Source organism: Ambystoma mexicanum, chromosome 1q, assembly GCF_040938575.1.
Source record: "Ambystoma mexicanum isolate Mex_15411 chromosome 1q, UKY_AmexF1_1, whole genome shotgun sequence".
Taxonomy (NCBI): domain Eukaryota; kingdom Metazoa; phylum Chordata; class Amphibia; order Caudata; family Ambystomatidae; genus Ambystoma; species Ambystoma mexicanum.
Window position 1 is genome coordinate 1,086,410,019 of NC_090922.1, and position 24,536 is coordinate 1,086,434,554.

Here is a 24,536-nt window from a genome sequence, read left to right on the forward strand (position 1 = left end):
CGACATCTTAGACCCACAATCTGCACACTTCTTGAACCCAGTCCTGGATGTCGAAGGCTTTGAAGATGACATTTTCTTCACAGAAAATAGAAGCGTGCCGTTCTCGATAGCGAAGCGATCGGAAAAACGGAACTGAAGCAACGGGCACGGCTCGAGCTTTTTATACCATCGGTGACGTCGACAGAGTACGGAGTCCATCGAGGGACAATCGACGCCACGGCCTCGAGCACAGTGCCCTCTGACGAGAATTTATTTTTCCGAAGCAGCGAAGCTGGAGATAACAAATTATCACAAGATGAGGAATACGTGGGAAGACACAATCCATTCGGAATTTGGAATTGGGGAGAAAGAGCGATATAAATACACACAACTTAGGCACTGTATTACGCACCCGTCTGTGAAAAAAGCAGGCACGAGACTACTGGTAGGTGGGAACTGATAATGCGGGAGGGACAGATGGCAAAATGGGTTACTAGGCTCTACAGATTACTGAGCAACGCGCAACAGGAGGACAATCTTCCATACAAAGCAAACTGGGAAAAGGACATGGGAGAACCAATATCGGAGGAGGAGTGGAGTCAGATATGGGCAAGGGCACACGGCTCCTCCAAGTGCACTGCGATCAAAGAATCGGCGTATAAGTTATGCTATAGGGGGTACATGTCCCCCCCATAGCCTACACAAAATCAACACGAGATATCCTCTTACATGTTGGAGAAACTGCGGGGAGAGGGGAGACCTGTACCATATGTGGTGGACGTGCTCGAAAGCAGTGACTTATTGGAAGCAGTTCTAGGGCACATAAAAGACATTGTGGGAGTGGAACTCCCGAGGTCTCCCAAGACAATCTTGTTAGGAACAACAGTGGAGGGCTCCTATGCAATGTCGGGGCCCAGAGCCATCTTAATCACGCATCTATTATCAGCTGCGAGAATGACCTTGGCGCAGAGATGGAAGTGTGAGTCAGGACCGACGACTGCCTGGTGGTGGGTCAAGATCTGAGGGGTGATGGCAATGGAGAAGATATGTGTCATCCATGCAGGGAAATATCTGAAGTTCCTGGAAGTATGCGACCCCTTCCATGAGCTGGTGAAGGATAGAGAAGCCCATTTCTTCAAACCCAAAACAATTAAAGACATATATGTTATTTGAGGACCTGGATATAGAGGACACCTGGCGCTGCCACCCCAGAACGAACTCAAGGACGAAAGAGAACTCTGGACTTCGACTAGTTGGGGATAAAATAGAAGGGGGAGGTGGGAAGTTGGGTGGGGGTTAGTTGGTTTAACATCGAAAACAGTCAGAGGCAACTGAGTAGCCAGCAACCTGGCGTTAGGGGTACACTGTTGATTATATGTCATATGCTGGGTTTGTTGACAGACTTATGTATGTTGTATGAATGTCAGCCTCTTATCAATAAATAAAACTGTTTTAAAAAAAAAAAAGAAATTAAAGGGGAAGGGTCACCTCAAGTTTGGCCAGAAGAGGTGTCTTTTGACAAGGTGGTACTGGACTGTGTCGCAATGTACTTAATGGCCAAATACAAAGGGAAACAATTTCAAAATAGAAGGGAAGTATTAGATTTGTGGAGGATGTTCGAACAAACGCCATCTACAAATAACGGAGAGAGAATCAGAGACTTCTGTAGTGCCCAATAGCAAGGGGGAGGAAAAGGGTAAGGAAGGAGAAGAACCAAAGAAATGATACCCACTGGTTACGAGGCCTGCCTGCCGAGGGGTACTGTGACCCAATATTTTTACCACAACCAAGTGTACCAGTCACTCAGGTAACTACAACACCTCCCCCATATGATCCAGTGAATTTAAATGGTGCCCCCGTGGGTTTATATGGTCCAACAAGCGCACCTGCAGCCCCTGTGGGACCCACAACACAAGATTTAGCAGTATTAATGACAAATACTCAAGCAGAATTATCCCGGTTGCAAACATTGTGTGAAACAACATTGCCACTACAGGGGGGAGGGTAGCAACAATTGCCGTCACCATTGAAAAGTTGGGTAAGAGGAATGGGCGACAGGAGAGGGAGGCCAACAAGTTCAATGGGTAACACCACAAGTGACGGGGGAAGAAGAAGGTTGGCAGGGAAGGCTTTGAAACAGGTTAGGAAAGATGGGGTTAGCAATGAAAAGACGAATAAAGATAAGTAGGGGTAAAACAAGATCCAACCTACAGATGCCCCTCATTCACAAGGGAGCGGGGAGACCCCAATATGTGCCCTGGGCACTGATGGACAAAAACAACTTGCTAAAAGCCCTCCCCCCACTTTCGGGGGGCGCAGGAAAGTGGGTATATGCATTTGAGAAAAACACAGCAGGGATCCCCCTGGCCATAGGAGATATCAAAAGCCTCCTGGTATCAGCAGTGGGTGATCAAGCAGACGGAGTGTGGGTAAAGGCGGGGTTCCCAGCGATAACAATGGGCAATGACAGGCATGACAGGGTGTCATTTAACAACGTAAGAGCACAAGTGTGGGATGCACTGCGGAGGGCCTTCCCTGATACGCCCGGCTTACACTCTGTAATGCAATGCACCATGGGGGACAAAGGAAGATGCTGCATAATTCATTCTCCGGGTGCAGGATATGTGGCGGGCGGAGACAGGTACGGCATGGGACCAATCCACCTCCCTGTTCTATTTCATTATCAAGAGAGGCCTCCCGAAGGAGGTACAGAAGGCCCTTGATAAAATTGCTCGGATAGAAGCCAAAGGTTAGCCAGAAATACAAAGCATCATAGTACACCATTGCAGGAGGATCAAAGAGAGGGGAAAATAAATTACTCAGAGGAGAATAGCAGACGAAGCAAAGCTTGTACAGAGTAAGTTAGTGAAGGTTGCAGCAGTAACGGCGGGCCACCCTCAGAACGGCAGGGGGAAGAAGGGGAGGGGTCGATAGCATTGCAGGCTACAATGGCAGCTACATGGACAGACAACGGGCAGGAACAATGGGGTGGAGAAGAGCAGTACGTGGGGCCCCACTGGCAAGGAAGACCCGCAAAAGAGAAAGAAGTGGGTACCAAGTGCAACGAGGAAGATATGGGGGGCAAGGACCTAGGTGAGGAGGACAGGTTGCTTGTTTGTCATGTGGAAGGTGGGGCCATTTTGCAAGGGAATGTTGTATCCGTCCTGTGGCCTATTATCAGAATACACAAAGATATAATAATGAACAACAATATCGCCACCCACACCCAGGCAGCCCTTATGGCTTGCCTGTTGGAGGTTACGGACAAGATTAACAACTGGACAACAGGTACATTCAAGGACCCAATGCACAGAGACACACACCACAAGGCATGCAAGCACGCCCTACCCATCAAAACCAGATGACTGACACACACACACACACACACACACACACACTAACCCTTTCACTACGACAGCAAATGGCGCACCAGCACCATTTCAGGGAACGAGTGTGCTCGGGGATAGCGTGTTTTCTTACCCCGGGACAAACACCCACCCAGATTAGGACAGCCCACAGAGAGCCCTTGCGTGTCCAGTCCTATCAACTACATTACGCCCAGACGAGGAACCACTGGTGGGGGCAGAGATGGGAAACAAACAGTTCATCTTTATGGGAAATCATGTCTATGTGAAGGCAATTTTCCGCTATCTGGCAAAAATCTCGAGACGCATGGATTCTCTGGGGCTGTGGTCACGGTTCCTTACACCAAAGATTTGGACGTAAAGATAGGGGGGAGAACAGTGTGAGCACCTCTACTCTACAATGAAAATTTGCCTGTAAAATTACTGGGAAGAGTGCTCCACCCCGGAAATGTCCCCTCCGAGCAATGCTGTTGATACCCACAATAGCAAACGAAACAGCAGTGAAAGGAATTCCCATAAATGCAGACATGTTTGTGTATGGCATACAAGTATTGGCGAAAGTGGTGCCAGAAATAACACGAAAAGAATTGAAAATACCCTCTGCTTTTGTTTTCCGTCCGGTGGCTGCCCAGTACCAGGTTCTAGCTTCTCATTAGACCTGCAGGGGGTACAGGTGTCAGCAAAGCATATTGTGGCGATCAGTCTGGTCACGCGTGGGTGCGAGTGGCGAACAGTATTGTGCAGAGACCCCAACAAAACACTGTGCGAACTAACGGATGAGGAGCTATTCACTGACAATGAAACTGATGGGGAAATAATCCATTTTGTCACAGGGCATGCATATTTCTAAGAGTGACAAACCCCCTCATGGCCATTGTCAGTGCACCGCCATCATTTTACAATGAGGACATGCAGCAAGTGCCATCAAACATATGGACAACCAATACACATGATGTAGGTCTATTGAAGGAAGTGCCCCAATAAAGATCAAACTCAAACCCGAAGCCGTGCTGCCCTGGGTATACCCCCATCAAGGGAAGCAGAAGAGGGAATAAAAGTAACAATATATGCATTACTGCAGCATGGCATCATTGTCCCCTCCAATTCGCCATGCAATACAGCAATTTATCAGATTAAGAAAGCAAAGGGAGGGGCTTAGTGTATGGTGCAGGACCTCTGCCCACTTCATGACGTCATCCAAAAAGAATTCCCCCTCGTCCCAAATCCTGCATCCATTTTGTGCAGCATTCCTAAGAAAGCTACGCAATTCACCGTAGTGGACCTGAAAAAAACCTTTTTCTCAGTGCCACTTGATCCAGGTTCCCAATATCTGACTGCTTTCACCCTGGGCGGGAAAAAGATATGAGCATTGTAGATTACCCCAGGGATACTGTGAAAGCCCAAGCGTTTTCAACAGAATATTGTATGAAGATCTCGGCAATATTGATGTTCAAAGCACCATCATTCAATAGGTTGATGACCTAATTTGCAGTGAACGTGAGACACAATGTAGAAAAGATTTGATCACATTGCTGAATTTATTGGCCCACAATGGGTAGAAAGTAGACAAAACTAAGTATTGCCTGACAGAGGTGTTATACCTAGGACAACTAATTTCCAGAGACGGCAAACGTATAATACCAGATAGAACAGCCACTGTACACGCTGCAGCGAGACCCCACACAGAGAAAGACAAGCAAAAATTCCTTGGCATATGGAACTATTGCCGAGCACGGATTCTGGATTATGCGGCCTATAGAAGGCTGCTGCTGCAAGCGCTAAAAGAAGCCCAGAAAGATAACACTACAATAACATGGACACCTGACATGCACACTGCCTTCCCAACGCTCAAAGAATTGATATCCTCAGCTCCCGTTCTAGCAACACCAGATTATGAATGGGAATTTTACTTGTTCTCATACTCCAACGCAACACTAATGACTGCAGTACTAACACAAAAGACATCTCTGGGTCACAAGCCATTAGCTTACTGCAGTAGTACCCTAAACGCAGTAATGCAAGGCCATTTTGCGTGCTAACAGGCTCTTGCAACCGCAGCGTTCGCAACTGAAAAGAGTTTGACAATAGTAATGGGGTGCTCCGTTACATTGTTCACGGAACACTCCTTGTTTGCTATTCTTGAACTATCAAAATCCACACTCACAACACAAAGAGCAACGGCCTACGAAGAAATAATTTCAAACCCAAATATCCACATTGTACGTTGTAAAACTGTAAATCCAGCCACATTCCTGACAGAGCCATACACAGTAGAAGACATGCACAATCATGATTGTGCCACATATGAGGGGGAAGGAGACAACATTCCCAAAGCAAATGAGAATGCCCTAGAAGAAGGGGAAGTGTACTTTGTCGATGGATCAGCATCCATCTGTCCAGAGACAGGAGAAAAACATGTGGGCGCAGCAGTGGTTAGGTGTCATGATTCCTGCCCCTCATGTCCCCAGCCCTCCAAGATGTCAGGCGGGAGCCAGGCCATAATCACCTACATGGCACTCAAGGGCATCTCCATCCCTCCAAAGAACCACTTGGAGTCAGACTTGGCGCTTGTGGCACCAGACTCACTCACTCACTCACTCACATAGGATAAATTTGGGGATTGGACTTGTAGTGCATTGATGGGGACAAGATGGATGCCCCCACATATTTCAGTTCCCAGAACTGCATGTGCAGTCTAGTCTTTTTGGTGTGGTTCAGCCCAGAGACACCTGGGATACCCAGAGACTATTTAAGTCAAGCCCAGGCTGAGAAACATGCTTTGTGTTTTCTGCACCTGCAGCGTGACACTGACCGTGTTCAGATCGATCTCCAGTAGGCCTGCATCTTTCTGCTGCGCTCAGCTCCTGCAAGAACAAGAACACCATTAGGAACAGCCTTACCTTGCGGTGCTTCTGCCCATCATTCATCGCTCCTTCTGTTCTGCGGGCATCTTCGGCGGTGTCATTCCCATCCCGGCACGCCGCTTCCTAAGGAAAAGGGAAAAGAACAGAAAAAAGGCATTAGTAAGCATTCTGCAAATCTTTGCTTATTTTTAAATACTGTACGAGCTTCAAACGCTTACCTGAATCCCAGCCGCTCTGGGGGAACTCTTTCTCTGGAACTTCTCATCCATCTGCAAGAGGGAAAAGACACTCCAGGTTAGCATGGAAACATCTAGAGGCGCCGCATACCGCGCTTACTCAAAGCATTTGTTCTTTATAACCGGCATCCACGCTGAAAACGTCGCAGCACCTAAAAGGCACAGGAAAAGAACTCAGTTCAATACAAATACGAAAGGGGTGCATGGCGCTCTCACTCACCTTCAGCGCTACTCATCTCATCAGCACGCCACCATCCCTGGACGCCGGCCATCATCTAAGGAAGGAAAGGAACGAAGTTAGAGAACTGTTCAAAAGACTCACTATACTTACCTGTCGGACTCTTGCCAGTGAAGTAACTAGGCAGCAACAAGCCCGCATCAATCAACGCGCCCCTGCGCTGAAAGCAGGACAGAGAGCACACTATCCAAGAAAACAAGGTGAGCTGTGGATCAAAGGGAAGGGTTGGACCCCGCACACAGAGACAATAGGGAGTTAAACTCTACCAATCCTGTGTTTCAGGCCCAGTCTCCAGTCGAATAGCCTCCAGGGAAGGGTTTGAGGTCGTAAGAGGTCAGAACAGGCTGAGTGACATCCCTGTGGATACCAGGTGAGCGTTACATTAGGTTGGAGGAAGGGATATGAAAGAATTGTACAAAAACGATTACCAATGTATTTTTCAGCACAAGCCGCAGAGTTAGTGCCACTAAATGAAGCATTGCACGCAGCGAAAGGGTGTGCAGTAACTATTTACTCTGATTTAGCATATGCAACCACCACTGTGCATGCTGGGTTGTCCAGATGGAGAAGAAGGGGATTTAGGAGGGCTGATGGATCCCCCATACGACATGCAGAGCTATTAAATGAACTGATCAAAGCGCTTGCAGAACCATCTGTAGTAGCCCTGGTAAAGTGCCAAGCCCACAAAAATAACAGTGACGAAATATCATTGGGAAACGCAGCGGCGGACGCCACAGCAAAACAAGCAGTGCATTTCCAAAAACAACTCCCTGAAAAGTAAGCCTGAAGGGGAAAGGGAGGATGGGTACAACACACTGCCCATAGCACAGATAAGAGAGCTGCAAAAGAGAGCACCAACTGAAGAACAGGACCTCTGGTCAAAACGAGGAGGCACACAATCACCTACTGATCTCCTATGGAGGCAGGACACAACGGGAAAAGTGGTAATGCCTATAGAACTGTTACAAATAGCATTCCAACAATTGCACTTGCCTGCCCACACAAAGAAGCAGCATATTGCAGCAGACATTCAGGAGAGGAGGACTGGTTTGTTCCAAACCTCCACGAGCACCTCATTAAGATGTCCATTGAATGTGTCACATGTCAAATGTACAGTTCAGGGATGACATCCAGAACACTGCAAGGACCATTGCCCCGCCCCATCAGACCTTTCTGTGAGCTGCACATTGATTATGCAATCATGGGAGAAAGGTGCAATGGGCCAAGATACCTGATAGTGGTGGTCTGTCCCTTTTCGCGCTGGGTGGAAGCAGGACCTTGTGCACACCCGGATGTGAAGTGTGCAGCAAAATTCTTAGCGCGAGAAGTGTTCCCACGTTGGGGAATATGTGATGTAATACGATCCGATAACGGAACACATTTCGTCAATTATCTTTTCAAACAAGTGACAAAACTACTAGGAATAAAGCATAACATGTGTTTGATTTAGCACCTGCAAGCGAATGGAATGGTCGAGAAAATAAACAGCCTCCTTAAAAGTAGACTGTCCAAATTGTGCCATACTCTCAAAAGGAATTGGGTATATTGCCTACCCTTGGCATTATTCCAATTACAAACTCAGCCCAGCAAAAACCACCACTTGTCCCATCACGAAACAGTGACAGGATGACGCATGTAAACACCTCTCCCCCCAGTTAGAAGATTATCATATGCACATAAGACGGCAACAATACTAGAGGAGGAATTTAAAGACTACCTAACACAGCTTACAAGAACAGTAAGGAGCATTGCCAAACAGATTGCCCCGCCCTTTACAAGGGAAAGTGAAGTAGACACCACAACAGCTGCTGCTGACAGCCCAGCAAAAGCCTTAATGCCAGGAGAATTGGTATATATACAGAGCTTTGTGAGAAGGCGGAATTCTCCAAGATTTCTTGACCCTTGTGAAGTGATATTTTGCACTCCTTCTGCAGTAAAGGTGAAGGGCCTGAAGCATTGGATCCACCTGTCAGATGTTAGAAAAGCCCATGACAGTGTATTACCAGAAGAAGTACAACCCAATGAACAGGAAGTAGCAGTACCTTAAGCAGAAACATGAACAAACAAAGCATAGAAATGGCAGATTGAAATCACAAGAGCAATAGTAATGTGAGAATGGTTGTCATATGTGCACAATTGACAAAAAAGAAATATGATGTATATATTACATGTAAATGTTTATCTCTCATATTGCTGCTCTCCCTTTCCCTTTCTAATATGGTCTTAAAAAATGTCATGTTTTGCAATTGAAGGTGCACTTAACCCATTGTATTCCTCTCTGTAGGTGCAACAATGGCAGAGACAAGGGCTCTGAATGGCGCCACAATTGAATTAGATAGCAGTAGGGACAATGTTAGTGCCACTAGAGCTTACTCCTTTGATTGTGGCCTTTATTTTATGGCCATCGTGTTTTCTACTTTATTATTATGCTTAGGTTTGTACTGGAGCGTGTCTTTTATTATCTGAGATATAAAAGAAGGGGGGTAGGGGAAAACTAATACAAGAAGGAACACAACTAATATGGGATGGTGTGAAACTAATATGGGACCCTAACACTAATATGGGACCCTAGAGCACCTAGCCCCAACAACCACCCAGAGACTGAAATTCAGTTGCTATTAGCTCCACTAATAAAACCTAGCTCGAAATACATCATCCTGGGTGACCTTAACCTAGGTTTCAATGACAGCCAAGATGCCAAAGCAGAATCACTGCACTACGCCCTGAAGGACATGGGTTTCAGCCAACTAGTTAATGCACCCACACATATCAAAGGCAGGACTCTTGATTGGATCCTCTCCCTTAGTACCCCCCTAACCATTGAGGTCATCTCCCCTCTTACTTGAACCGATCACCATAACATTGTATTTACAATCAATCCCTCCGAACCCACACAAAAGAAACCTAAAACTATGATTACCTATGAAACTAGAAACGCCCGCAAACTCACGCCAGAAAACTTCACGCCTCCTCTTTCAAAAATCCTAGCTTCTACCTCGATCACCAGTGACAACCCCTGCCTCCTAGCAGACATATATCACAACTGCCTCACTGCAACCATTAATGCTATAGCACCGCTCACCACCAAGGCAAAACGCTCAGACAAGCGATCTAGCTTCTGGTTCAATGATGATCTTATCGCCCTCAGAAGAACCAAACGCGCGTGTGAACATGCCTACAGAAAGCATCCTACTGCAGAGGCAGAAAAAGCCTACCAAGAAATAAACAAAACCTATAAAACAGCTACTATTACCTACAAATCTAATGCGTATAATAATAGGATCAGCAATGCTACTTCAGATACCAAGGAATTATTTGCCATTCTAAAAGAATTGGAAAACCCCACTCCAGCCATAAACCCTACCATCCCCAGCAAGGAATGGTGCACCACTATACAAGACGCACTAACAGCCAAAATTGAACTACTCCAAATAAAAATCACATCCAAAAAACAATCACTAGCCAACAAACCTGCCCTCCTTAACCTAAATCGACCACATCAGGAATTCACCAGCGCCCCATTCCATTTCACACCAGTATCCCAAAATGTAGTGTTTGACACCATCGCCAAACTTAAAGCATCCAACTGCAAAGGCGATTCTGTCCCCGCATCAGTAGTCAAATCCTGCGCTCACACCCTCACCCCCATTATCACCAACTTCGTCAACGCTTCCTTCAATACTAACCTAGTACCAGCTAGCATTAAAGAAGCCTGGGTCACCCCTCTCCTGAAAAAACCTACCCTAGACCCCACTGTGCCCACTAATTACAGGCCAATAACAACTGTCCCATTTCTCCTCAAAATATTGGATAAATTAGCATACAACCAAGTCCAAACTCACCTCGAACAAAACCACCTCCTTGGCACGAGGCAATCAGGCTTCCGCCCCAACCATAGCACAGAAACGGCGCTCCTTGACTTAAAAATCCAGATGGATACCATCAGAGACTCAGGGAAACTCTGCATCCTCCTCCTACTCGATCTCTCCGCAGCGTTTGATTTAGTAGACCATAATAAACTGTGCGCCACACTAGCGAAAGACTTCAACTTCTCCACCGAAGCTACTACCTGGATCAAATCCTTTCTTGCTGACCGCACCTCCAGGGTCGCCATAGGTAAACAAGCCGCCAACCCCATCATAGTACCCATTGGTGTCCCCCAAGGTTCCTGTCTCTCACCAACATTATACAATGCATACACTAAACTCCTCTTCTCAGCGCTAGACGACATGGGTGTCATCTACACCAACTTTGCAGATGACACCCAGATCCTCATCCCTTTATCGGGAGACTACACTCAAGACACCGACACTATCAACAAAATATATGCCATAATCCAAAATTGGATGGCACTAAATAGCCTCTGTCTCAATGATGAGAAGACTGAGGTTCTCATTGTGGGCTCCCAATCCAAAATAGAAGCATTACATCCTGATTACTCATCCATCAACATTGATGGCACAAACATATAAGTACTCAAACAAGTGAAAACACTAGGTGTCTACCTTGATGCCAACCTCACCATGACCAAGCACATCAACGCCCTCTCTTCCTCTACATCCTACACCGCAAAACTTATTGCTCTCAGTCGCCAATTCTTGACACCCACCAATTGTATCACGCTGGCAAGAGCTTTAATATTATCCAGGCTCGACTACTGCAACGTACTCTACCTGGGTACCTCAAAAGCCAATCTAAACAAACTACAGCTTATCCAAAATAAAGCCCTTCGGGCGGCCCTTGGAATAAGGAAGTCAGATCATATCTCAAATATTAGAAGAAACCATCACTGGCTCCCCATCAAAGCCAGGGTCACATTCAAAGCTCTGTGCGTCACATTCAAATGCATCCACTCATGTGTCCCCATCTACCTCAACCACGCCATCACCAGAAAAGTATCTAAGAGGCCCCTCAGATCTAACAGTCAATTACTCCTAGCTATCCCCCGCTACAAGACAACCAAGGCAGGAGGCAGTAGTTTCCAATACCTCGCACCCACATATTGGAACACTCTTCCCCTCCCCATCAAAAATGAGCAAACATTCTCAGGTTTCAAGAAATCCCTGAAAACGTGGCTATTTAACCAAGACTAAAAAATCCCCCTGCATGCTTCAGGAAATATCATTGTACTGAAACCCTGCATTTAATGTCTTCGTGTATGATTATTTTGTATTCACATGCACTGCGCCCGATTGGCAAAGTCCAAGAAATGTTTTAACCAAGCTGTCTGTAACATCGCCGTGGTACCCAAGGGTTTGGGCGAGTAATAAATGCAATAAATAAATAAATAAATAACACCTCTTCAAGCCTCACCAAATTGCATAAAAACCGTGCATCCAAGTCACCACAGCCTGGGGTATCTGCAATGAATACTAGTGAAAATGATATATATGTGTATGATGATTATTTGCCTACCTCAACAATGTTTACAAAGCCACAAACCCACTCTCGGACAACCTCAGCTCCTACCTCAAATGTTGAATTCAGATGCACTATGTCTCCTGTCACAACACTGAATACTCCCCCAAGTGTACAACATGGGCAATATAGTGGCGACTACAATGTAAAAAAGGTATTTTTTCCTGTCTTCTATCGAAATATTAGACACGCATGTAATGGTCTAGGGGGGGTCTAATAGCAGAAAGAGAGAAGTGCATCAGCACAAATATGATGCGTATCATGGCCTGGGTCTAGATACAGTAGAAGATTTTCGTCATCCAGACCAGTCTAACAAGTGGTACTCTAACATGAGTGCCACAGGACGACAGGCAACAAATGAGAGCTGTTATGGGTGTTCACTAATTCCTCATGCGTCTTGGACACCTAAGGTTTTGGTGCCACAGGAAAAGCCAATAGTGGAAGCCCAGTGTCTCGTTCATCTAGCACTTTGTAGAATACAAAGTACCTTCCAGGCACACACTGTAAAACTGCAATTGCTTCCTTCCAATGAGAACGTTTGCAAAAAAAAGCCAGCAGGTGACATGTGTTTCAAGGAGCCATTCTTTACAATAAAAGGGACAGTGTTTTCTGAAAATAAGTGGCAAGATGCAACAGTAATGTGCAAGGATGAAGCACTGCGGGACCAGACAGATGACAGACTGCAATGGATGGAAGATACCTGTGGTGATATATGGTCCAAGCACATCACAAAGCTGACGTGGGTCACAGCCCTTGAGAAACCAATCAAAATACAACGTGAAGAACAATTTGAACTTTGCTTTCGCGGGGAAGGAAAGATATCCATGGACTCAAATCTACATTGCAACAGGACCCTTGTCATCCTTGACATGTGAAAATGAACAGCTGCCTTTGTGGACCATTATTGGGTATGTGGCAAATAGGCATACTGGTACCTCCCACAATCATGGAGGGGCGATTGTGCTCTGGCAACGCTGCATTCTGCCCTGCTGGTGATTCCTGAAACCCATGTCCAGAGTAAGAGGATGCCTGCCAGATGGCCACCGGCACCCCAGTCAACCAGTGAAGAACCCCCATCTTTGAGGTGCTATAGGAAGATAAACTGCAAGATCAAGTGTCACGAAAAAAGAGAGCATCCAACTATCTCTCTAAAGACTCATCCAATCTTTTAGCGCAAATACCCAACCAGTACAAGCTGTTCAACACAGCAGAGACATTTTTCGCATCACTGATTCCCAGCATCCAAGCACGAGCAAATGCCAAGCGGTTGCAAATTGCTAGATGGGAACTGATTCAGCTGGACAACGACACCGAGGAGGGGTTCAACGTCATCAAAAATAAAGAATAATTCTTCCAAAAGAACATGAGTAATTTGTTTGTTCAAGGTGGAACTCAGGGCACTGCAGTTAATGACGATGCAGAACCGCTATGTTTGGACCTTCTCACAGCAATGGAAGGCAGTGTTTGCCGAAAAATGGGAGTGCATGTTGCACTTTCGTACCCTCTTCAGATGCTGATAATGGGACACTTTCACACTTCATTTTAGCGATACACGATCTCGGAGCAAGGATGAAGAAAGAAGGTAGTGTCCAGCCCAGTGACTGGCTCGACACAGTGCTCCATTGGGTACCCTTGCGGTTCGGAACTGCAATGAAGTTACTGGCCCCTATCATCGTTTTCCTGCTGCTAATTTTCTGTGTGTGCCAGGTAGGGGTTCAGTGCTGTGCGGATGCAATCCCTAGTAGTGCAATGATGATGGTGACAGTGGCCAACCCAAACAAAAATGGGAAGGTGCCTCATGATTCTAGGGAAGCACAAGTGTAGACTGGGGAGAGTAAGGAACCCAAATACTGCATGGTAGGTGTGTACAACATGGGGGACATAGTGGACAATCTGTATCACACGACCGTTAGGGAACCTCAGGATCTGGAGAACGATAAGGAAGTATGGGTCGACCTAGCTGGGTGTGGAGGTTGTATTTACATGACATGTACTCCCGAGGAATATGTAAGAAGGGGTGAAAGCCTAAGAAGTGTATGCCGTGCCTGGATGCCGATAAAAGGCACTCCAGCATGGGATCACGCAGTAAGGGAGGCAGAAGAACGTAGATGTACTAGACAAGGGTATTCATTACTTTAGGAGTAACGAAAGGGGGGAATGTTGGGGAGTGGTGGTCTTTATGTGCCCCCCCCTTACATTCCCGCTTGAAATGGATCTCTTGTCTGCCAAAAGAGGGAGATGTCCCCATGTTTGTTTGTGGACTAAAAACACCAAAACTATAATTAAAACAAAGGAACACAGCCTTTCGAGCAGTACTGGCAGACTCCATTTTGTGCCACCTCAAAACGCCATCTTTTACTAGGCCTGAATATGATTTCTTAAAGCTTGTCTCTCCCTCTGTCCAGCACCGTGCACATGCAGTCCAGCTTCCCCCCGCCACCTCCTGCTAGCTCCTCGCAAAATCCATTTCTTATGGAAGTCCAGCCATACATTGTTACAAATAACCAGTATAATTTCTCTCCCTATGAGCTCACTGCCCTGTGTGCGGTCAGATCAACTACTGGTCTTTGTGCACATCCGTCGCCACAAACCCGCTTGTGCCCCCACGACCCCCCCTTTGGAGTTACTGCTCACAGAGCTCGGGCCCTTCCACCTCTTTGATGCAGATACACAACTAACCCCTTGCCATGACCAAACCGAACACCCACCACAGTCTTAATTCCCCTCGCACCATATATCCATTGTAACAATAACACATGTCGAGTCATATCGTGAGGCATCAGGCAGATCAAAAACCCTCCTAGCAGACATCAGGGTTAAAAGCACAGTGTTTTATGGGTCCTTGAGGGTAAAAGCCAAACTAACCATATACTTGTTAAATGAACTTTATAGCACCTCCATGAATGTTAGGTTTTTATTATAGCCATTTGTCACTTTGTCTTTGGTTCTTGTTGTCCTAAAGAGATTAGTTAGCACTGTATCATTTTGCGTGTCTGACCTTCACCCCGCCGAGATGAGCCCAGCTGACCGACATGCTGCGGCAGTGACATCCCAGCGACAGCCTATCCTGCATGATCATCCCCAACAGATGTATAATGTATCGACGCGTTTTTTACCTTATAATGTGCTGCCTCATGTATTGTCGGCAGAGCGCTCTCAGCGCGGCAGAGTTCTCTGCATGCACAACTTTATCTTATATAACCTTTGTTCAACTTGCGATACATCTCCTGGTCTTGTTCCCTAGCCGGGTGTGTCCATTATTTTTTTTTATTTCATATTATGTCAAGACCAGGCGCCTTCACCATCCAGCCCCAGAGATTTCCCAACATTAAGTTGTTCTATGGCCATCAAGACTTCTGAAACAGAAATCTGGGCATTTAAGACCTCCCTGCCGTTCTCAGCCAGTGCTGGAAGCACAATTTTGTCATAAATGCCATCCGAATCTGATCGAGACGGAAACACATCCTCAGTGTTCAATGACCCATAAAAGACCGAAAATATTTGCACATGTCCACCCTTTGGACTACAGTTACCCCATGTGCATTATCAATACCCAGAACATAAGACCTCTCCACCATACCTTTTAGCTTATTCGCCACAAGCTTACCGCCTTCACCATATTCCCAGTACTTTTGTTTTACAAAAAATAACCCCTTCGCCTGTATATCAAATTTGCATTTCAATGTATCTTTCGCCCTATCCATTTTCAACTTGTCCTCAGCGCCCATGGTCAACTCATATCACTGTTGCAAACACCCAAGATCACTCTCCAACCATTTTAATTCTGCCAAACACGATTTCCTACAACGCAATGTCCATTTAATCAGTTCTCCCCAAATTGCTGCTTTAAAGCTGCCACAGACCATGAAAAAATCCACTGATCCTCTATGCTTAGCAAATAAGAACACAATGACGGTCTTCAGACTATCAAGAACTTCTTGATCCCTCAAAATAAAGGTCTTGAGCTGCCACCTATGAAAAGTCGATTCCGTACCCATCAAATCCAATCCCAACAAAGAATGATCAGACAGCCCACGCTCCCTTATATTCACAACAGTAGTCTTATCAATAAGCCTATCCGAGATAAATAAAATAGCAAGTTCTAGAATATGTGTCATGCACCGGAGAGTAGAATGAATACTCCCCCTCCATAGGATATAGGACTCGCCATAGAGCCAACAATCTGTGAAGAAAATGCTGAAACTCTCTACTCGCCCCCACATAAGTATACCTGCATGCAGTTGAACGATCAAGTTTATGCTTAAGTACACAGTTGGAATCACCACCCAAAATGATAGCCTCCCCTCACATATCATGCAACAAGGAGGTCAGACCAACAAAGGAACCCCCGGCGAGCATGGACCATAAATGGACCCAATAGTGATTAATTTGCCATCATAAAGCACAACAGCAAGTACAACCAGCCCTTCACCATCCATAGCCACTCGCTACAACACCTACACCCCTACGGAATAAGATACACACTCTAGACTTCAAATCATAGCAATTAGAAATGTCTTTAGTATAAATAGAGTTAACCAAGCTGCTTTTAGAGCATTCAAGCAAATGTGTCTCCTGTAAAAAATAAATGACATCCTGCGCCCTCCATATTCCTGCCATAACCTTCCTTCTTTTTTGTGGGCAATTCAAGCCTTTAACATTCCATGTGGAGAACCTCAGTACGCATTCAACCAGGAAGGAAAAGTATGCGTGCCACACCACCCGCAGAGTGCCCCATCCTCTCATTATGAATCCCCCTCACGTCATGAAGTAGCCCACTACCACCCACAGGACAAGTACAATCCTAGCTTTGGCATACTTGACTCAATGTTCAAACACACGCATCTCAGGACTCGAACTGTAACATTCACGCCCCAGCAATGAACACCATGAGAAAACCAGAGCCATGACAGAAATCGCCAGCAGGCTGACCGATCGGTGAACACCAAACAGACAACCCATCAAGTCCATGGGTAAGGCCACTGAAAGACACCCAGCATTACAACAGCAAGAGGCAAATGCACGCAACCCACACACCACACAACACATAAAACAGAGACAAAACTACAAAAAAAGGATTTAAGCATTAGTCCAAGAACAGTCCGGAAAGCCACAGACTGACGATGAGCACATATTTATGTACAACAAAGCGGGTTGGTCTTCCTGAGTTAGGAGACAACAGCAAGGCACACTAAATGTTTAATATCAATAGTAACTATTGTCCTTGTGAAACATTATTTCATAAAACATAGTCAATAACACATAATAAATGATAGCTTAATACCTACACTTTTCAAATGGTGCATTCAGTTTGAGCAAATTTACATTAATAGAACAAAGTTTCACAACAAAAGATTCCTTTGAGGAATGTTTTTTTTATAAATCAAAATGAGTCCATTATTCATGTGGAATACATAAATTGAAACATCTTTATAAAACTGTCATGATGCCTACCCCCGGAGCACCAGGCCAGGCCCAGCACCCCCGGGAGCAGGCATCACGCCCCCGGGTAAAAGCCCAGCGGCCCTTTATAGGGGCTCTTTGGTCTCTGTCCTGGCGCCGTTGGCGCCAGGCTCATGTTGGACATCAGGCCAGGCTCATAAAGGGAAGTTTTTGGTGCACTTACCTGAAGCAGACCATGCTGCACACTCACCTGATGCAGACCATGCTGCATGAAGAACCAAGCCAAATGAGGCTTAGGAGGGACTATTTTTCTGAAGGAACTATTTTGTTACTTGGGTGGGGCTGTGGAAGAATACTCACCTGGAACTTCTTCCAAGGCTATTTAAGCCACGCCCGGACAGCCACACGTGCTTCGCGTTATTCTGCATCCCAGCAGCTGAACGCTCACCGTGTCTGCTCCTGCACCTGGACTCCAGCCACGCCCGCCTCGAACCTGGAACACCTGTAAGGAAAGAAGAGAAGAGAAAGGTGAAAACCAAGAACTTATTCAACCTTCTTACCTGCATCCGGAATCCTCACGCCAGCATTCCTGAAGGAAGACTTCCATTTAAAAGCACTGCGTTGCTCGCTGCAGCGCCGCGCTCCACTCACCTGTTCCCGAGACGCCGCCCGGCTCCATCGCGGCTCTCAGTGCCGGTCGCCACATCTCTGCACCACACCTAAGGGAGAGAAGAAGAGACAAAAGCCATATTACTCAACGGCTATTCTTGGTGAGCCATTCCACATCTCGGGTCTGCGCCACATCTCTGGCAGGTACGGCACCCCGGCCCCTATGGGGAAAGGACATAAGACATACTGGGGAATTATAAAGACATTTAGAGGGGTCGCCCTCATCACTGACTCACCGGATTTTACCCCGACAATTTAACCCTTCAACGCATCGCTTTTGTTCTGCACCTGAAATAAAGGACAGAAAAAGACAACATAAAAGGAGGCTCACTCTTGAACTTTTGCATCTTCCTACTTACAGCGAATCGCTCAGTAAAGTCAAGTGGATTTGCCAGCGCCATTCAGAAAACCAGTGAAGTAACTGGACGAACGCGCGCCCCTGCATCAGAAGCAGGATGGAGAGTTCATCCTTCCAAACCATAAGGTGAGCTTAAACCGGGGGTTTTGGAGGAAGTCAGAGGAGAACGAAGGGGGAAAGGGGGGAGCAAGCACATTATTCAGCAGACAGTTAATCCCCTTTCTCATCTGCAGAAGGATATTCCTACGGGCCAGACAAGCAAGATTTGGGGGTCCTGTTCAATCGGTGGTCCGAATTCTGCGCATCACGCTTGAAGAGGCCACAGCAACCCAGACCAGACCAGCGCCTCCGTGGGAGCCAGGTGAGCGTTACAGAACGCGAAGCCTTCCCACAAATTCCCACCCAGGCGCTATGGAAACTACTGAGACTGACCAGTTGGCCCAACTACTGGGGGAATTACGGGCCGAAGTACACGCCGCTCGTCAAGAGACTAATGCTCTCAGGAAGGAAGTGATTGTAACAAAGGGAGGAGCTGATGACCGGGCTAGACAGCTTTTGCAAGGTCAAGCTGAACAAACTCCTTTACCCGGTTCCGGGGGGAACCCCGCTCCTGTGCTTTCCAGTAACCCGATGCAGATTAATCTACCTGGAAACATGCCGCTGGCCCCACCCGAACGCGTTGCTGGGGACCCCAAACGATTCGCTGTATTCATGAATCAGTGTCGTTTGCATTTCCTGTGCAGACCTAGGGCCTTCCCGAATGACCAGACCAAGGTAGCCTTTGTATTGTCATATCTCAGCGGCAGTGCTGCCGATTGGTCAGTTCCACTGGTAACTCAAGATGACCCGATTCTTTGTGATTTTCAAAGATTTCAAGCAAGCATGGAAAGGTTATTTGCTCGTCACTCCCAGGGGCAGGCTCTAGATGACGAACTTCTATCTCTGCGACAGGGCAATCAAGACCTCCTTTCCTATATTGCAACCTTTAATAGACTAATTGTGGAAACTGGGTGGCCAGAGGATAAAAGAATCACGTTATTTTATCGAGGTCTACGCGGAGAACTTAAAGATGTCCTGGCCCAAGTTGTAAATCCGCCCCAAGAGTGCTCTGAATATATAGACTTAGTGGTCCAATTGGATCACAGACTGCAAAACAGAAAAGCAGATTGGTCCAAGTTTGAGACCCGGGTGTTAGTCAAGACCCACGCTAACCTCAAGGGGGCTGAAGCCTCAGAGCCAATGCAAATCGGAGGAGTTAAATGACCTCTAACGCAAAAGGAACGTGAAAGAAGACGGCAGATGCCCTTATGTCTTTATTGTGGATCCTCTGGACACTTTCTACGAGATTGCCCGGCAAGGCCGCCCAGGAAGGTGGTAGGAGCCGCTGAAAAAATCCATAAAACCTCTGTATCGGGAAACGACCCCGCCCGACAAGCGTAGGGGTCCGCTTGCCGAGCTTGAAAACAAACTCTCAGACCTCGCATTTCACTGTGCCAATGGTCCTCGTAGATCCGGAACAGCCTAAGAGGTTGCATGCAATAAAGGCATACATCGATAGTGGGGCTATAGGAAACTACGTGGATCGTGAATTGGTCTCCAGGATTAACCTCCCCCTGCGTCCTAAAACCAGCAAAGATGTCATCACCACAGTCGATGGAACCGAAATTGCCTCGGGACCGGTAACACATTCCACAGCTGAGGTAACACTTGTAGGTCCGGACGGCCATCGGGAGGCAGTTGTGTTTGATGTAATCAAGGCTCCACAGTTTCAGGTTATACTCGGAATCCCTTGGTTAGAGACACATAATCCTCGAATTGATTGGCGAGCGAAGAGAATAACCTTTCCAGAGTGTGCACGAACCTGCTACCCAGAAAATCTGAAGGTCAGTCTAGCATCAGTAACCTCTGTCTCCATGCAACTACCTCCGGAATACCAAGACTTCCAGGACGTCTTCCAAAAGGAACAGGCCAACACGTTACCTCCTCACAGATCGTACGATTGCCAAATCGATCTGGTGCCCGGTGCACAACCCCCTTGTAGCAGGATTTATGCCCTTACTGGGCCGGAGAATCTGCATTTGAGACAATATTTAGATCAATACCTAGCCAATGGTTTCATTCGACCGTCAAAGTCTCCGGCATCCTCGGCTTTGTTCTTCGTGCCAAAAAAAGAAGGCGACCTTAGAACTTGTATCGATTACCGTGCATTGAACCAGATAACTGTTAAAAATCGTTACCCTCTGCCTTTGATCCCTGAACTCCTTGACCAGGTGAAGGACGCTTGCATATACACCAAGTTAGATCTCCGGGGGGCTTATCATCTGGTACGAGTTCAAGAAGGCGACGAATGGAAAACGGCCTTCCATACAAAATATGGACTATTCGAATACCAGGTGATGCCTTTCGGGTTGTGCAACGCGCCTGCTGCCTTCCAATTCTTCATGAACGATGTCCTTCGGGAACTTATCGACGTCTGTGTTGTCGTGTATATCGATGACATTCTGGTGTACTCCTCTTCGGAATCTGATCACAGAAAACATGTCAGGGCCGTCCTTCAGAAATTGAGCCAGCACAAACTGTTTGCAAAGCTGGAAAAATGCGTTTTCCATACCACCGAGGTTGAATTTCTTGGATTCATCCTGACACCTAAAGGGGTTCGAATGGACTCACGGAAAGTGGATGCCATCCTCAAATGGCCATCACCTAGTTCGGTGAAAGGTGTCCAAAGCATGCTTGGTTTTGCCAATTTTTATCGCAGGTTTATCGCAGAATTTTCACGGGTGGTGCAACCCATCACTGCACTCTTGCGGAAGAATAAACGTTTTGAATGGACCGAGGAAGCTGAACAGGCCTTTCGGGAATTAAAAGCTAAATTTACGTCCGCACCTATTTTGAAACATCCGCGTCCTGATCTCCCATATATAGTCGAAACCGATGCATCCAGCTTAGCCATGGGAGCTGTCCTGTCTCAGAGAGACCCCAAAACCAACCAACTGCACCCCGTAGCATTTTGGTCCAGAAAGCTCTCGCCGCCGGAGATAAATTATGCAATCACCGATAAGGAATTATTAGCCATTAAGTCCGCCTTTAAGGCTTGGCGGCATTATCTTCTTGGCGCCAGGCATACCTTCACCGTGATCACTGATCACCGAAATTTACAATATTTAAAAACTGCCAAGGCTCAATCTTCACGACAGCTCCGATGGGCTTTATACTTTGCTGAGTTCGATTTTGTAATCACCTACCGTCCTGGCTGTAAGAATGGAAAAGCGGATGCGCTATCTCGAATTGGAATGGGAGAAATGGACACAAACTCAGAACCTGTGCCGATAATTCCCGAACAAAGAATCTTGGGGATAACCACTTTACAAACCCTTGAAGACATTCAAGCACGGGTAAAACTATTCCTGGACTCTTCAGCCTTGCAGGATTGGATCAAAAGGGGGTCTGCCTTTTCAATCAACGATGGCTTACCTTACTTCCAAGGACGTTTATTTTTGCCAGAAAAGGAATTGCAAGAACTGGTTATTTCCCGTCATCACGATACTCTGATGGAAGGACATCCTGGCATTGCTAAAACAGAGGAAAAAATTAAACGACAATTCTGGTGGCCGTCCTGGCGAAAGGATATTAAATCTTTCGTGATGTCCTGTGGAGTTTGCGCCCAAAACAAAGGTCAAAAAACAAAATCCGCCGGTCTTCTTCAACCCTTAGACATTCCACTAGCACCTTGGCACACCTTGTCACTAGATTTTATCACGGACCTGCCCTCTTGTAATGGATACAATACTATTCTGGTTGTGGTGGATTTATTTTCCAAGATGGCCCATTTTATTCCGTTGAAAGGATTACCTTCAGCTTTTGTTCTTGCCAAGGAATTCCTCGAAAATGTCATCCGTCTGCATGGATTCCCGTCCATACTAATCTCCGATCGGGGAAGCCAGTTCATTTCTCGTTTTTGGAAAAAGTGTTGTCAACTGGCACAAATCGACGTAAGACTCTCAACCAGTCACCACCCACAGACCGATGGTCAGACGGAGAGAACGAACCAGACCCTTGAACAATATCTACGATGTATGTTGCACCAATCGGAGGGTAATTGGAAGGACATTTTATGGGTGGCTGAATATGCATACAATAACTCGATACACTCTGGAACTGGTCAGAGCCCCTTTTATACCCTATATGGACATCACCCTCGTACTTCAGACCTGGACTCACCTTTGAGCCTCGAAATGCCCGCAGTCGACCATTTTGTAACGCTCACCTGATTCCCGTAGAGGCACCGGTCTTGACTGGGCGTATACCGTATCTGCAAAGGTGATGTGTAACACACGGCTGGCTCTTTGGGCTGGACCTCTGTGCACTGTATGTCTGACTTGAAGGGTAAGATGTCTGCAGATAGAAAATATGGGATTAGGGACCGGGTTATTGAATGTCTCTCTCTTCTTCCCTTTCTCTTCTCCTGTAGAACCCCAAAGGTTAACGCTCTCACCTTAGGTAAGTGAACGCCGTGCTCTCCATCTGCCTCGGGGCAGGGTGCTGTAACCAGTTTCTTCACTGGATAAGGGGAGCAGGCCTCTTGACTTCAGAGGACTGCTGTCCGTCGTTTACTGCACGAACGGTAAGTTCGAGTAATTCTAATGTCTTTAAAGTCTTTAGTAATGATGTTTCTTGTTTTGCAGGGTTCCGGCGATGGCGGATGACGGGCTGAAGTGAGTTGAAGATGGAGCCCGTGTGATGAATAGAAGCGCCTGGAAGCACGTAAGTAAGCGCTTGTTGCCTGCTTCACGATGCGCTCTAACTGTCTTTTTATTTTGCAGGTACAAGTTCGGAGCGGCTGCAGGGTGCCGGAATACCCACTGGGTTAGATGTGGAAAGGAGTAATCGCACGTGAGTATTAAAGTTCCCCAATGTCTTTAAACGCACCTTGTTTTGTCTTTCAGATGCGGGATGCAGCGCCGAAGGCCTCCGGAGCGTGCAAAGAGTTGGTAAGCTTTTGTCTTTCAGATGCCGGAATGCAGTGTGAAGACCTCCGGAGCGCACGAAGAGTAGGTAAGCCTTTGTCTTTCAGATGCCGGAATGTAGCGCGAGGCGTTGGTGACAGCCGATGGACCAGGTAAGTGAAGAGCTGTCACTGAAGACCGTAATGCTAACCTGTTCTTTCTTGTCTTTATAGGTGTTGCTGAAGACTGGATTCAGGATGGTAAGCCTTTTTCCTTAGGCCCAGGATCAGATGCAGAAGACACGATGAGCGTTCTGCTGCAGAGGATGCAGAATAACGCAAAGCAAGATTCATCCATCGGGTGTGGTTTAAATAGCCTCCTGTAGTGCTTAGATGTCTCCTTCCACAGCCACGCCTAGGTAAGAAAAGAGTTCCTGCTTTCCAGAAGAGTTCCAGTGTTCTGAATCTAGGGAGTGGCTCCTGCCCCACCCAACAGGAAAAGTAGTTCCAAACAGAAGAGGATCAGAGGCTCAACTGGCAGGCAAGTAAGCAGCATGGTCTGCTGCAGGTAAGTCCACCCAAGCATTATGAGCCCGGCGCTTCCAGCGCTGGGACTGGGCATATTTATGAGCCTGGTGCCACTGGCGCCAGGACTGGGTCCAAAAGGTCCCAATTGGGACTGGTTGGCACTCGGAACCTGGGTTATGGATCTGCTTTCAAGGGAGTTGGGAAAACCCTGACCTTTTGGAAGCAGAGATCATGACACATTTGCATTCTACGATTACTCAAGCCTTCAAGGATGCTACTGCACACTTACAACATGCAAAAGAGAAATACAAAAAGAATGCGGATCTGCATCGCAAGGAGGCGCCTCCATACCAAATAGGGGATCAAGTATGGTTGGCTACCAAACACTTATCACTCAAGGGACCTCAGACTTTTAATCCAAGGTATTTAGGCCCTTACTCAATCAAAGCTATAATTAACCCAGTGGCAGTCAAACTAGATCTACCAGCTAACATGCGGATTCATCCCGTCTTTCAGTGTCGCTTTTGAAACCA